Below are 304 nucleotides of genomic sequence, written 5' to 3' on the forward strand. Positions count from 1 at the left end.
AAAGAACCTCTTTTCCTACAGGACTCAGAGTAAAAGGTCCACGCCATTCCAAAGCAGCCGTCTACAAGCCTACTCTCACTGCCCCTTTCAGGAGACAAAGAGAATCAAGACAAAACCTCAAGATTTGAATTCAGAGCTGTCTGACACCGATAGTGAAATTCTGCCTGTGCGTGCTTAGGCGGCTACGAAAAGCACAGCCAGCAACGATACAGCAAACCAACTCTTAGGACTTGCACAGCCCTTAATACATTTCAAAGGATAAAACCAGAACACAGGGAATCAACTTTCTGTTTACAGAAATGAC

The sequence above is a fragment of the Mandrillus leucophaeus genome, unplaced genomic scaffold, assembly GCF_000951045.1.
Source record: "Mandrillus leucophaeus isolate KB7577 unplaced genomic scaffold, Mleu.le_1.0 Scaffold546, whole genome shotgun sequence".
In the NCBI taxonomy this organism is placed as follows: Eukaryota; Metazoa; Chordata; class Mammalia; order Primates; family Cercopithecidae; genus Mandrillus; species Mandrillus leucophaeus.